General features: G+C 42.9%; 1 pseudogene; it reads left to right on the top strand.

Moving 5' to 3' along the window:
• The first annotated feature begins 13019 nt into the window (after positions 1-13019).
• LOC125351160 lies at positions 13020-13888 on the top strand (annotated as a pseudogene).
• The last annotated feature ends 307 nt before the right edge of the window (positions 13889-14195 follow it).

Raw genomic sequence — 14195 nt, forward strand, 5'->3', positions numbered from 1 at the left:
TAGCAACCGGGGCCGCGGCCCCGAGCCCCGGGGAGGCCGGAGGAAGGAAAACCATAGAGTCCGGGCAGGCGGGGATAGAACGCCCGCCGCCCGCGTCGCCTCCCGCCCTCGGACGGGGCTCCTGCGTCCACAGCGCCCCCCGCCGGCCGGAAGGGGAAAGCACTTCTGCGCAAGCGCCCTGGCGCCGTCAGGCCGCGGTCGCGGAGCCTTCCGTTAGGGGGCGCACCGTTGCCCCGCTTTACGCAGTCCGCGACATCAGTGGGGAGTTTCGTTTCGATCCGGGCATCCAGGGACCCAGGGCAGCATTCTTGAAAACAGCGACTCACAAGAACCGGCTTGAGTGTGAACTCTAGACGCCCAAACCCTCCTCCTTGGAAACAAGTAGCTCCCACGAGGTAGTTACCGCAAGTGGCGGCGCCGACGCCCACGCTCCGGGAAGGCCCGCCCCGGGCGATCTGCCCCGGAGAAACAAAAACATGGTCTCCCACGTGACGCGCGCGCGCGGGGCGTTCCCTCCCGGAAGAACCCGGAAGTCCACGGGGAGGTGGCGGCGGCCCCGGCTGTGGGCGCACGGCTCGTCTCCCCGTGTGCATCTCTCAGGTCCGACTTCCTTTTTAGAAAAGACTCAGGAGTCTTTAAGGGTTCTGTCGCTTACCCGCGTGTGGGGCGTCCGTGGACATGTCTAGCATGGACTTTTGTAATACCTCTGGCTCGGAAGTCACAGCGACATTGAGACTCCCCGCCCGGTCAGCCTAGAAGTCGGCTCGAGGACGAACGAGGTATCCACCTCTTCCCATCATTCTCCTTCCCGCCCTCTCGGTGCCCGGCCGGAGAGGAGAGGCCCGAGGGGACCGAGCCGGGAAGGAGGAGGACGGGGAAGAAGGCTTGGAGATTGGGCCGGATTGCCAGTCTTTCCACACGTGAGACGGTGTTCACTATAAAATCGAAGGGGTCACTTGGAGCGCATCACCAAGCAGTGTCTGTGGGAGATGTCAAACATACTTAAAATTAGGTAAGATTACCGAGTCAATCGCCAATCCTCAGAATCCAGTGCATTGAGTAAGATCCCTAACACATCAATTCCTCTCCCTTGATAAGAACCCTTACAAGGTAGGCTTTTAATAATCCTAAAATATTGTATATTTAACCACAATTCCATGACTCCTAAAAATGAACAATTCCTTAGTGTCACTATGTAGACACCACGCAAACTTTTCTGTCAAATGTTTTTCAGTTTGTTCAAGTGATCATCCAAACAAGTCCCAAATTACAGTACATTTGAGTGTCTTTTCTATTGTAATATTTATGTATTTTCCCTTGAAAGTGTGTGTGTGTGTTTGTGTACCGAGTCTTGAATACCTGAGCACCATACCTCATCTTTTTTGTTTATGGCTGGTGCTTTACCATTTGAGTCACACTTCCACTTCCAAGTTTTTGCTGGTTAATTGGAGATAAGAGTCTTGCAGGAAAGTTTTGAATCAAAATCCTCAAATCTAAGACTCCCAAGTAGCTAGGGTTACTAGTGTGACCCACTAGCACTCAGTTAAATTCTTAAAAATACCTTTGAAAGTCTTTATTGAAGAAACCCACCCTGTGTCCCATAGTGTTTGCCACAGCCTAAATTTTGTTAGCACATACCACTGTTATCATTTATTATACTCTCTATAGAAGGATATAATAAATATTGACAAAAATTAAATAAGATTAGTTTGGGTTGGGAATATGGCTTAGTGGCAAGAGTGCTTGCCTCGTATACATGAAGCCCTAGGTTCGATTCCTCAGCACCACATATATAGAAAAGGCCAGAAGTAGCACTGTGGATAAGTTGGCAGAATGCTAGCCTTGAGCAAAAAGAAGCCAGGAACAGTGCTCAGGCCCTGAGTTCAAGCCCCAGGATTGGCCAAAAAAAATGATTACTTAACAAATCAACCAACAAGTAAAGGACTTTCAGTGGTGCAGAAACATGCTTAACATTAAATGCTAGACAAAGGGAAGCCTAGGCAATGGAACAGAAGCCTCCAGGGGGAGATCACCCCAGGAGATCATGGTTTAGGATGCAGCTTTGCCATTTACATGCTAGATGACATTAGCAAGTCCCTATCCTTTGGCAACAGAGTTTTAGCTATAGAGTAATAATGTATGTAATTTTTCACCACAGAGCTTAAATGTAGTAAATGCAGCTTAAATCATTTTGTTTCGATATGAATAGTATCACAACCTGATTAGTAGCTAGAAAAGAACCAGAAATTGCCTGTCAATGAGTCTTGCTTTCCTTTAGTGTATCCAGCAAGGCTTAATGTCTAGATTATAAACCCTTATTGTGTGCCAGTCAATGATCTCCTCATAAAACATCTGAAATATTATTGAAATTAACTGTTTGCTTAGTGAATGCAAGGTCCTAGGTTCACTCCCAAGAAAAACATGCAGTTAACTAAGTATGTGCCCCATAATGTAAAATTTAAACATAGTTCTCTTTATCCTAAATTTCCCTTCTAAACAATATTCCTAAAATTATCTCATCAGAGCTACTCAAAGTCATCAACATGGTATGCATGGTGAACTAAAATTATATGAAAATTTCCATGTAGAAATGGGACTAAAATTCCATCACCTTCTAGATTCTATAATGGCAGGACCTTCTGAGTAGCTAGCTTCCCAGGTGGGAAGCATCTCAGATTGTGATATCTTCTGAGTGGCTAGCTTTCCAGGTGCTTCCCCCCGGAATACTAGTTGACAAGTGCCTGGCAAGCCTGTCTTCTAGAGCTATTTATATTTTGGAGGAAGTTTGCTTTGTAGCATTTCTATATTCTATATTTCTATATTATTTCTTCTTCTCAGTAACAGCTGTACCTTATCCAGGAAAGATAATGAGTCGTAATCCCCTTAAATTTTATTAAATTTTAATTATATTTATAGAGTGTTGCCAGATCTAACGAAGTTAGCATATGTACTGAATAACTGGCACAGAGTCGTGTACTTAATGCTGATACTACAAGTACACCTGAAGATGTAAAACTATCTCTTATTTCTCTCTGGTGTAAATAAATAAACAAATAACAATGGACAAAAACACTCTGAATTCAGAAAAAGGCTTTAAAGATGGATGCTTCATTGGGAAGTCTTCGTAATTGTTGAATGTGATTATAAGTGTTACTCTATAAATGTTAAAAATAGGAGGCAAACTAATGAGCCAGACTTATGCAAAATTTACACCAATGCCTATGGGTACAATGAGATCTATTTGATAAATACACTCTTTGAAAGCTTCTATTTTTCAGCCTCCTCTAATAGTACGTACTTCTGCAGTATTTACCTTGTATTAGTAAGATATGGGTATTGCTAGGCTCATGTCACTCAGGAGTCTAGCTGCTCAGGAGGCTGAGATGTGAGGAAAATGGTTCAAAGCCATGCTAGGGAAGGAAACTATTTGACCTAATCTCCAATTAACCACCAAAAATGTCAAGAGTAGAGCCATGTTTCAAGCAGTACAGAGCTAGCCTTGAGTACAAAAGCGCAGAGACAGTGCCCAGGTCTTGAGTTCAAGCCCCAGGATGGCACAAAACCCAAAACAAATATTATAGGTTAATCTTCCATTGTTAACAAATCATTTTCTGTTATTTCTATTAGGGAACATGAACACACCAAAATAACCTCTATTCAACAAGGCAAAGTTGAAACAATATATTTTAGCACTGTTTAGATACCAAGAGTCTCACCTCTTTGTTGAAGTTATCAGATGTTGTTAGCACAATTGTCAGTGAAATATAATTATTAAAATTAAGTCACATGAGACAGGACCTTCATTTCTTGTCCCCAAGGCCTAAAAAAGCATCTGGCATATAGTAATCATTCAATACATTATAATGAATGAAGAAAACAACTGTTAAGTTATTAAAGGGATTATCTAGGGGATGATTGCAAACAGCTGTTAAGTTGTTAAAGTGATTATCCTATGGATGAGGTAAACAACTTAAGTTTTTAAAGGATTTACCTAGGGGAAGATAGTAAACAACTGTTAAAATTTTTATTTACCTAGAGGATGATGGTAAACAATGGTTATTAAAGGGATTATCTGGGGATGATGGTAAACAACTATTAATTTTTGTAAGGGATTATCTAGGGGATGATGGTGAACAACTATTAAGTTGTTAAAGGGATTATCTCCAGCACCTTGGTAAAACAACAACAACAACAAAAACCCTTAAGTTTTTAAAGGGATTATCTTGGGGATACGGTAAACAACTGTTAATTTTTTTAAGTATCTACCTAGGGGATGATGATAAACAACTGTTAAATTGTTAAATGGATTATCTGGGGGATGACTGTAAACAGCTGTTAAATTGTTAAAGGGATGATCTAGCCGACCTTGGTCAACAACTTGTAAGTTTTTAAAGGGATTTTATTTGGGATGAGGTAAACAACTGTTAAGTTTTTCAAGGCTATACCTAGTAGGAGATGATGGTAAACAACTGTTAAATTGTTCAAGGAATTATCTGGGGGCTGATTGTAAAAAGCTGTGAAATTGTTAAAGGGATTATGTCTGAGGTGAGGTAAACAACTGTTAAGTTTTGTTTTTGTTTTTTAGATACCTCAAGGTTTTTACTTATATATATATATTTATTATCAAACTGAATTACAGAGAGGTTACAGTTTCATACATTAGGCATTGGATACATTTCTTGTACTGTTTGTTACCTCGTCCCTCATTCCCAACTGTTAAGTTTTTAAAGGGTTTATCTAGGGGATGAGGGTAAACAACTGAGGTTGTTAAAGGGATTGTCTGGGTAACATGGTAAACAACTAACGTTTTAAAAGGGATTATTTCAGGGGTGAGTTAAACAACTGTGAAGTTTTAAAGGGATTATCTCTGGAATGAGGTAAACAACTGTTATGTTTTTAATAGATTTACTTAGGGGATAATGGTAAACATCTGTTACAGCCTACTGACAATTCTAATCTTGAACATGGTCACACTCATATGCACACACTCACATACATTGGCGCAAAAGATCTTAAAGTGCTTAAAATATGAACTGTATGTTTTCCAGTGGCAATACGCATTGTTGCCAATCTTGCTCTTGTAGATGACCAAGATTTAAGACAAAAACCTTTAGCGAATGATTTTAACATTCTCTGGCCTCATTTATCAGGGTTTGCTGTGTGAACAAGGCATTTTAGCACACCGTATACTTTTCAGTTGAAGAAAGCTTGGTGGGGCTCCCCTGGAGCTAAACTGAGGCCACCTAGTACTTGACTCTAGTGCTTAGCCCAATTTTGACTAGAGCATTTTAAATTCTCACTTTACCTTTTGAATACCATCAGTTGGGGAAAGTAGGTGGTTATCTGAAGCTGACCTCTTACACACCAGGTGGCCTGAGTGTCTTTTGCCAATTTTATCCAGGAACACTATACAATTTCAACTTACTCTGAAACTGAGATTAGCCACTGGTTTGAACCAGGCTCTCAGCTGCCTGTACAGTTCCAACTGCCTCCTTACAGAAGGGTCTTCCTGGTCCATTGACATGAATAAAAACATCTTTGTCCACTTCAGTTGGATTTATGAGGCTTCTCTATTTACTGTTCTTATATTATTTTAAAATAATGTGTTTTAATTTAGCTTGTCAAATTTTGCAAGTTAGAAGCCAACTTTGGCACAAGTGTACTTTGACTTGAATTGAAATAAAACAGGTCCCAGAGAAGATGTGTAGGCTGGAGTATAAATTAATGGTAGAATGGGTGCCTGCTAATTGCTCAGCCCTGAATTCTTCAACACTGAAGAGAGGGAGCAGTTGGAGAAGATGGAGAAGGAGAGGGGAGGGAAAGTGGTGATGGCATAGAGAGAGGAGGAGAAGTAGCAATAGAGACAATGGAAAGTCAGGGCTAGGAACGTAGCTTAGTGGTATGTGGGACCCTTTCACTCTTGCGCATGATCCGCCCCATCCCGCGGGTGGAGCAGCTGGAGTGCAGTCTCACGTGCAAGCCTTGGAGGTGTGTAGACACAAGAACGCACGCCCACTCTCTTATGCTTTAGAAATGAGGACGCAGGACATGTGGACTTCTCGGGGAAAGCTTCACAGAATTCCGCCCATTTAATCAGGGGAGGGGTTTATATGACAGTAATGGTGGCAGGAAGGGGCCGGATCTGGAGTGGCTAGCTGGACCGCTAGTGGCAGGCTGCTCTGAGCTGTCCATCACAGTGATGTCACGGAACTTCCCCCAGAGGCAGAGATCACAGCCCACAGCACCGCCCCCCTGGGCTTGCCCGGGAGCACGGGAGGTGGGGCTGGTTAGAGCTGCCTTTCTGGTTCGGACCCAGGGAAAAGGTGGGAGTGGATAACAGCCATGCAGCCCCAGGGGGGGAGAAGGGGCGGCCTCTCAGGACTGCCCCCCTCAATGCCAAGCCGATGCGCAACAGTGGTAGAGTCCTTGCCTAGTATTCCTGAAGTCCAGGGTTCCATTCCTTAGTAGGAATAGAGGATAAGATAGGATGGAAAAATAGAGTTTTTGGAACCTTGATGAAGCCAAGAAGGCTCTTGTTAAAACCAGTTCTATTGTCCACCACATGGTCAGTGCTAGAGAAAACTTGGGATTTAGCCAACAACAAGCAGAATTTAACAGAATCCCCAAGCTTAACAAACATCAATAACAAGAACAGGAAACCTTCCTTTGTGTCTTTCAAAGGAGATGTTAAACAAACATTGGTACCTTTGGAAGCTGGTACCAGCCCATCCCGTATCACAGGCAGGAAGGCAGAGTTTAGAGAGAGGCAGAGAGAGAGAGAGAGAGAGAGAGAGAGAGAGAGAGAGAGAGAGAGAGAGCGCTTCATCTGCCCGAGCACTCATAGAAGTTATGTAAGTCCTGTAAAATATTAGGGGTCCAGTATCCCATGAAGGAGCCACATACAGTTCCAAATTTGGGGTGCAAATTGATTGCATGGGCTCAAACGTGAGCAGCTTTCCTGAAGCATTTTAGAATGTCCCCACCCTTGATAAGTGACCAGCAGAGCTGAATTAGAGATACCTACCAACATCCCAGTGGAGCTCTGTTCATTTGACTCCAAAATGGGAGTCACTGTGAGGGAATAAACAGCTAATTGGAGTCATCACACCAATTGGTGATTCTCTTGACCTAGTCCAGTGGCTTATGGTCTCCTGGAATGGGGCTTGGAATTTGGCACCAAGATTTTGGTCAGTGTGGCCGAGTGGTCTTGGCCCTGTGACCTTATAGAGATTGGATCGAGCCCCTAGCTAATGGTTACTCACCCTAGTTGGAGTTTCAAATCCATTATTATGGTGGTGAATCGAAGTAGAGCACTCGGTCATGAGAAAGTTACCTTGATGCTTCTCTGGATGGACTTAGGACAGAAGAATAGGTCCCAGGAGCAGCTTGGACCCCTCAGAAATGAGGGAGCAAATCCATCAGGGAACCTATTGTGGGTTTGGCACCAATGAAAGGATATGTCCCAGCCATCCCAAGGGACCATGCGGAGACAGTCATGGACAGGAGAAGAAGGTTCATAAGGAGGTTTATTAGTGGGGCCTTATCTCCCATGGGAGAGGGAGCATCATGGTGTTTGCACCTTATCCAGGTTGCAGCTTCTCTCTGGGGGCTGAAGGGGAAGTAGATAGATCTGAATGGTGAGGAGTGGCCCATTATAGTTCTAGGGTAGTGAGTTTAGGTATGGGTAGATCTGGGGGCTAATGGGAGGAGCTGAGGACCTAAGGCAGGGGAAATGCTAACAGATACAACCATACACAGAATGAGGAACAAGATCAACATACACGTCCTCCACTAGGAGGACTTTCAGAAGGGGGTCTAGGCGTACCTTGAACAACCCAGACTTAGAGAGCTCCTGCATCCAGCATCTCTCTGTCTGAGGCCCACAAGCATTGCACTTTTCTGACACAGAAACAGAAACAGAGAAAAACAAATTGGTTGACCAAGCTTAGACACACACACCTACATCTCCGGAGGTTTCTTTTCCTAACCCAGGCATCTTCTCCCCCCCCTCCAAAAAAGAGAAGGCGGTTAAGGATTTTTCTTGGTCAGGGTTAGAAATGTTATGGGGTTTGAGGGAGGGGAGTCCCCGTCCCTCCAAGTGTCCACCACTCAGAGACAGTCTCAACCAAAAAGATGGGATTATTGGGGAAGCATAAAGCAAACTGACCGGCAAGGGATGCAGCACAGACTCACGACCTGAAGCTACGCTAGTGAAAAGCAGGTTGACTGGCCAGGGACACATTGCAGACTCAGGAGCTGCCACCATGACCCCAAGCAGTCCTCAAATTGGTGCTTATATAGGTAAAACCGTAGCTCAGATGTAGGGGCTTGGCGCAGGGGGTAGAGCAAGCAACAAACAAGCAAGTGTGGCACAGATGTAGGAGGTTGATGTAGGGGTTAGAGCAAGCAACAATTTAAGCCATTTACAGAAGCAGAGTTTTGGGGTTGGGTTGACCTAATCTATTCCCCCTAACATTTCCTACCATGTTTCCCTAATCAAGATGGAGTCAGCTCTACAACAATGGTTCCCAGAAGATAGTAAGATCTTTGATGATGATTATGATGATGATGATGATGATGATGATGATGATGATATGATTGTGTGACTTCCATTTGTGACAGCCTTCAGAGGGAAGCTGCTAAGAAGCAAGCCATGAAACAGACCAGAATGGACAGGCTCTTGAAGAGGATTGATCGATTCCACTGTGAGTAAGTATGAGAGTATATGTGATGAAATGCAGGAAAATGAGAAGGAAAATAACCCCAATGGCTGTTGGGCAAAGATGGAAAGCCCAAGTATATTCGCAACTTACTACAGGCTGTTGAGATCTGACAAAAGGAACAGGAAAAAGAGAAGAAAAATACACAGAGAACCAGAATTGGAGAAATGAGCATTTGATAAAGAGGCATTTGTGACACCTGACTATCAAAGTGACTACAAGAGAGAGTTGAAGAGGAAGAAAGAGAAAACAGGGCTGATGTGCTTGAGGGACATCTGGAAGCACATAGATCTCAGTGGGTTTTATAGGCATCTGTTAAATCAAGAAGTAGGTGAACTGGAAGTACCTCAGTGCAGCTCTCATGAAGCCCAATGGAATGAAAGAAGAGAAAGCCAGGGGTTACTTTGATGTATTTTATTTACAGGATGGAGCACACAAAACCTGCATTCATTCTACACCTAAGTGCAAAAGAGGAGGGAAGACCACATTCTTATGGTGAATTTTGATGGTACCACCAGTGAGGAGCATGAAGTAGAAGAAGCTAAAGTGAACTGCAGAAAGGAAAAGGTCATGTCGGCCTCCAAGGAGTACTTTAGGTATCATCACAGGCATCATTCCCCATCACGCTCAACTATTCAAGACAGAGTGTATGGTGCAAAACACCACACCCACAGTTCAAAGTCAAGAACACATGAGAAAAGGGAAGAGAAGTGTCATGACAGTCAATTCAGAGACCAGGAGAATCAATACAGTGCCCAGGACCACCAAAAATAAAGGGATTCTTATAGGCACACAGAGACCAAAAATAAAGAGTCCCACTGGAAGAGACATGAACAAGAAATTGAACTGAGGAGAGGAGACCATCCAGAGAAAAGACAATGCCAAGGAGAGACATGCTCCAGAGAACAAGAACGAGATAGATAACCAAATGATCATGAGTAGTATAGTGAGAAGGGAGAGATGGAAAAGAATGATAGAGAAAAAGAAGGCCATGGAAAAGGAAGGAAAGACCGAGCTGAGCATACTGACAAATACACATATAGGGGAAAGTAAGAGGTAAATGCTCAAGCTTCAGAAAGAAATTGACAAAGAAAGGAAAGCCACATGAATGTTAGGGCAACAGATGAGTTTCTGGACCAGCAAAGATCCAACAAAATGTAAACCATGGAAAAAAAGAGGAAGAAAGAAACCAAGAGAAACTCTCTCGCTCTGACATGACATCAGGAACTAAGCACAAACTCACAGTGGAAAGTCCAGAAAAGGAGATGGAACAAGAAAGAATGCAAAAGGCCATGAGCAAGTTTGCAAAATGGGACTATGAGGATATTCTAATGGCAGTTAGAGACAGACAGCACAGATTAATGCAAATACTTACCTTGAGAAAGAAGATGATTCATGCCTAACACCAGAAACCCATGTGTGCTATCACAGAGTACTGCCACACCTGCAACTTGCTTTGTAAAAACTACGAAGCATCATATTAACAGGTGTTAACGGTACTTGGAAAGGAACTCACATTTCTAAGTATGTTTAAATAAAAAGTCAGTCCCTTTATCTTGAAGGGTGATGTATATATTTCCCTATCACTATGATATCTGTGGGTGTATTGAAAACCTGTATGAATGTGCCAAACCTGCAAGTACATGGGGACATTGGCTCTGCAAGAAAAAATAAACAACGTTTCTAATGCTAATAAATCTTTTGAATTTTTTCTTTTGAGGGTTGGGTTTTTCCTTAACTTTTAATTTTGTTGTAATTTTTATAGTGATGAGGTACAGAGGGTTTTCTGTTACATTATGTCAGGAAATGAGTTTGTTTTTGAACAATGTCACCTATTCCCTCCCTGCCACTTTTTTCTTCCCATCCCCACCAACACCTATTTTCATCCCTTTTCCACACAGTGTCTAGTGAATACTTAAGAAATTACTTGCGATATGTTTACTTAAGAAATGGTACATGAGTTTCAAGCACCATGGGTCTAGGTGAATATGAAATCCGGGATGAGGTGAAGCTGGAATTTTACTACTAGTAGGTAGGAACTCCTCATGTCCTCTCATATTCCCCCCGCTTCACCTCTCCCATTGCTATGCCTTTTTTCTTTTAAGAAAAAAAATCTTGTGACTTAGAAGTTAGATGCTGAAAGAAAATAAAAGTATTGACAAGCCATGTTCAGAGGAGACAAGAATAAGATGGTTATTCCTGGACAGGCATTATTCCCATAATTGGCCTTATGTGGGAAAATAAGGCCATCATCGAAGAGTGCAGATTCCTCTCTCATTCATATTTTTCTCCTATCACCTTTTATGGAGTTGTACTCAATCATAAATCCTAAACAAAAATTCTCTATTTTCCGAAAAAATATTTTCACAAAACTTAAACCAAGTCTCTGCAACCTCTGGTCAGATCATTCACCCAATTAAGCATTCAGAGGTTATACTTAACCCCAAGCCCACAGGGTTCATGGACCTGAAACATTCCAGACATGCATTAGATGCTATCAGTAGTTTTACAGTCTTGGCCAATCTGACACTTTGCAGGAAGAAATGCATAGGTATCAATGACAACCTGAAGACTGTCCGACCTAACTGCACTTTTCCCTCAATGGAATTTAACTCTATCCCATGTGTGAAACCTGGACTAAAATCTTCTCAACATCCACATATTACTATATCTGCCATATACAGTGTGCCAATCATGCAAAACAGTCATGCTTTTTCCCTGGCAAAGGAGAAAAGCCTACTTCAGGAAAAGAAGGGTGTGAGTGTGTGTGTGTGTGTGTGTGCGTGAGAGAGAGAGAGAGAGAGAGAGAGAGAGATCAATGGAGAGTATGAGGCCCAAGCAAAGTATGAGGATCTTCAGAAAAGTATCAAAATAAAGGTCAAATTTGAAGCATTAGAACCTATTAATCTTCAATATCTGCATTTCGATCCCTGGCTGTAATTCAGAAACCAGGACTTTTGTGTTCCTATTAGACATGAAATTCGTCTGATTTTGTATCAACTCTTAAATATCCTCAGGAACATATATTCAAAGTATATATTGAGTAGAAGAGCTATATAATTTGTTTAGCCCAAAGCTATAGTGCAATATCAAGTAGCCAAGTGGTGATGTTAATAAGGATCCTCTCATTAACATCCAACCTGACTTGGTGACTGAATACATACAACCCTTTTTACACTTGTACCCCTGACTGATGGGAACTTGTTAGACAGTAAGCAACCCTTCAGGAGATTCAAAATGAGATCCAAAAAATATCTACAATCGTCACCTTGGCATTTTATACCAATAGACAAATATGGAGAGAAATTCACTCTACTGCCAGGTTTGATACTAATTACCATGATTTTGAACAAGTATTTTTCTGGTACATAAAGGAGGACTATATGTATCCAAACAGGCTTCATAGAGTGCCTCAGTGTCAAACTGGCTGGAAAAGCAGCTTAAAGTGCACTTATCCTAGCGATCATTTCTGAGCTAAAAGTCTTACACCCCGATTAAGCAGGAGTCATGCCAGGAATGCAAGTCTAGTTCAACATTTGTAAATCAATTGCCACAGATCAACAGAGACCACTTCTAAAAGCAGTGACAAGACAACGGTGTCCACTTCCTCTAACCCTCTTCAATATCCTGCTAGGATTACATCTCCCAAGCCCATTAAGACAAGACACAGACCTCTCAGTGGAATACAATAGCTCAAAAGCTATGTATGTACGTTCATATAAGACTATTGTCGACATATTGTCTAATGTCGACATTACATTTAAAGCCCTAGGCGAATTTTCTTTGGTGTAGGCCACGTGGCTACTGTATATGTTCTTGGTACATTGTGTATTGTATATGTCTACCTGACCTAGGGAAGGGAAAGAAAAACAGGGTGTAAGATATCACAAGAAATGTACACACTGCCCTACTATGTAACTGTACCCTTTTTGCACAACACCTCAAAAAATTTCTGTTTAATTCATAAATAAATTACCAAAAAAAGACAAGACACAAACAAAAGAGAACTAAATAGGGAAGGTGTGAAAAATGCAAACCCTCTTCCTGTGCATGTGTCTTAATTCTATCTTTCTGTATTGGAACTTAGACCCAGCCCTTCCCCCTAGTGCTTGGATCTGAATAAAAGCTAGGGAAAAACTGAGGTTGTGAGGTCTTTGGAAGAAGCTGCCTGGAGAGTCCAGGTGAAAGCATCTGTCAGGAACAGGATCACCCAGGTGGTTTGCAAGGTCTACCTGGGGAAGTGCGTCGAGTTAAGCAGCGGAGCCGGGGCCAGGGCCGGGTCGTGGCTACGGTGGGAATATGGCTGATGTGCTCAGCATCCTCAACAGTACAACATCCAGAAGAAGGAGATTGTGAAGGGAGATGAGGTGATCTGTGGCGAGTTCTCCTGCCCCAAGAATATCAAGGCCAACTATGTGGTTGGGAGGCCCAGGAAGGAAGACCAGCTCAGAGAATCTTACACAATGGAGGCTATCTGATTTCTACTTCAGAACATGCACCTTGCTTATTCAGATTACATTCTATGCGGGGTCTCAAAAAATATCCCTGTGGTTAGCAGACCTGACTGAAAAGATCTCCTTGGGTATCTCAATGGTGAAGCACCAACATCAAAAGTATAGACAGAAATGTCCCCCTGGGAATATTTTTTCGAGGTCCACTCAAGTCACACCAGGTTCACATGAAGTTTTACCACCAGCAAAGTAACCCCAACTTGAGGAGGAAGGGGCTATGTGCCCTGACAGAGGGAGACTGGCTGCTCTGCTGCAGGGCCATGAAGAAGGAATTGTGCAGACTGCATAGATCGGGCTTTTGTCTGGAGTGGAAAAATTGCTTCCATCAAAGCCAAAATGATGGCTAAGAAAAGAGGGACTATCAAGCCTTATCTAGACACTATACCTCCACTTAAACAGAGGCGTTTTGTGGATGCCAAGGCAGACCCAATCCGAGACATTGTCAGCAGAGAGAGGATGTGGAGGACATGAACAACTGTCTTTCGGAGCACAAGAAACTTTTCCAATAATATTTTTTCAATTGTTCAATCTATAAAAGCCAGAGAGGAAGGGTGGACAATTCAGCAGCAACCAGCTCCACTTGGAGCATCTGTGGAGCCCACGTTGCATCCTAAACAGTCTCCAACAGCTACCAATCTCAGCCTCCTGAGGAGCTAGGGCCACAGGCCTGGGCCACCCGCGCTGCTTTCCTGTGTGTGCTTCAATGTAACCAGAGACAGAAGACACAGGGGATAGAAAAAGTACCTCAGTTTGCTCCGTAGGCATTTGCAAATCAAAGCTCTAGTGGTTGTTCAGCATATATGTTGTTGTTCTGCAATACTTCATCTTGAAGTGTTTTTTTAGGTACTGGGTTGAGAAGTCAGGACTTTTTCGTTAATCTAACATTCTCTCTCGCCCACTTTGGTCACTCCTTCACTCCCTTTCTCCCTTCTCTTTTTTTCCCCTCTTCTTGGAACTTCCTGAA

Source organism: Perognathus longimembris, chromosome 5 (genome assembly GCF_023159225.1).
Source record: "Perognathus longimembris pacificus isolate PPM17 chromosome 5, ASM2315922v1, whole genome shotgun sequence".
Lineage (NCBI taxonomy): Eukaryota > Metazoa > Chordata > Mammalia > Rodentia > Heteromyidae > Perognathus > Perognathus longimembris.